General features: G+C 44.1%; 1 pseudogene; it reads left to right on the forward strand.

Moving 5' to 3' along the window:
• The first annotated feature begins 497 nt into the window (after nucleotides 1–497).
• The window catches only part of LOC116096732, a 14,299-nt pseudogene continuing 12,704 nt past the window's right edge, over nucleotides 498–2,092 (forward strand).

Here is a 2,092-nt window from a genome sequence, read left to right on the forward strand (position 1 = left end):
TACAGATGAGAGGTGAAGACTTTCTGAACTCAGGACCAAGACTAGGAACACAAGATATGAAATACCCACACCACAATCAATGGGATGAGGGCAATCGATCAGATGGGATCTTCTTAAATCTCACCTACATTTCCCTCTCCACTCCCCAAAGTGGGATCCAACATAAAAGTTTGTTTGCAAGTAATTTGTGGGGAACAAAATAAGGGATGAGGGCAGCCGGGGGGAGAAAGAATAGAGAAGCCATACCAACATACCATTTGTATCAAGTTAGCTGCTGCAGGTCACCATTGCTCAGCATCTCTTTGAGGCAGTTGTTTTATGGTATTTCCTCGGTGTCCACTTGCCAGACTTGGGAGCTATGCATGAGTGAGTGACAAACAGGCTCTGGCTCACGGGATATCCAAGCCAGCATTAGAGAAATCCATGGATAAGAAACGAGAGGTAGCCTTTCAGGAACCCACACACTCTGAGACATCTGAGTGAAAAGCGTTAGCACCATGGCCTCTGTGTTGTCCTACGAAAGTCTGCTACATGCCGTGGCCAGAGCGGTGGGAAGTGTGACTGCCATGACAGTGTTCTTTCCCTTGGATACTGCTAGACTTCAGCTTCAGGTCAATGAGAAAAGAAAATCCAAAACGATGCACGCAGTGCTCCTGGAGATCATTAAGGAAGAAGGCCTCCTGGCACCATATCGAGGATGGTTTCCAGTTATTTCCAATCTCTGCAGCTCCAATTTTATCTATTTTTACACTTTTAATAGCCTCAAAGCAGTGTGGGTCAAAGGTCAACATTCTACAGGGAAAGATCTGGTGGTTGGATTTGTAGCAGGAGCAGTGAATGTGCTGCTAACCACTCTGCTCTGGGTGATAAACACCAGACTGAAGCTGCAGGGGGCAAAATTTCAGAATGAAGACATTATACCAACTAACTACAAAAGCATTATCGATGCATTCCAAAGCATTCCACCAGATTATTTGAGATGAAGGGATCTTAGCTCTGTGGAATGGCACCTTTCCCTCCTTGCTGTTCATCTTCAACCCTGCCACCCAAGTCATGTTCTATGAAGGCTTAAAACGGCAGCTTTTAATGAAGCAAATGAAGCTCTCTTCTCTGGATGTGTTTGTTCATCATTGGTGCAATAGCCAAAGCAATTGCCACCAGTCACCTATCCCATGAAGATGGTACAGTCAATTCTGAAGTTTGGGCGTCATAAACTAAACCCAGAAAACAGAACACTGGGGAGTCTCCGGAATGTTCTCTCTCTTCTTCACCAAAGAGTCAAGCGCTTTGGAATAATGGGACTCTACAAAGGCCTGGAAGCCAAGCTGCGGCAGACAGTGCTCACAGCTGCCCTCATGTTCCTGTGTATGAGAAACTGACAGCTGCTTCCTTCACAGTAATGGGCCTGAAGAGCACACAGAAGCACTGTGTGGAGGCGCAGGGACTGCACAGTGAGAAGAGGCACAGTTCTCCTTTCCCGATGGTTCCATCCACAGCACAGACATTCCTGTCATCGGCTGTAAAGGCATCAAAGGCTAAACAGGGAGTATACCCGGCTAAGACTATCGCTTTTATGGGGTTTTTGGTGTTTTTTATGGTGTTCGGTTGGATTTGGGGGTAGAAGTTAGACTGATATGAAAATATTGAAACCCTGAACATGTTAGTTTGTGGGTGCTCCTTCATTTTCTCGAGGAGAGTAAACTTTCCATCTGAGGCTTTTCTCAACTTTGCCACTTGTTTTCTTTCACTTAATGCTCTCCCAGGTTACAGATGACTCAGTAACATGATTCTCCTCAGATACTCTTCTGTCTTAATCTTGGTAAAGAGTTCCTCACTGAGAATGACATCATGGCTGTGCCATGGGCATGACTTTGTTTCCATCTGACTTTTCCTCCGGCTTAAAGAGAGTTATTTATTTTGTGGGGGAAATGAAAATTATTAACCTAAATGATTTTCTTAAAATTTGTAAATGTCAACTGTTCATTGGTGTTAGACATAGTTTTTTAATACATATTTATTTCGAATTGCCTTGATGTCCATTTGTGCAAGCTCCAATCACATAAGCCTCAATAAATTGTCAGCCCTCATACAA

Source organism: Mastomys coucha, unplaced genomic scaffold (genome assembly GCF_008632895.1).
Source record: "Mastomys coucha isolate ucsf_1 unplaced genomic scaffold, UCSF_Mcou_1 pScaffold1, whole genome shotgun sequence".
Taxonomy (NCBI): Eukaryota; Metazoa; Chordata; class Mammalia; order Rodentia; family Muridae; genus Mastomys; species Mastomys coucha.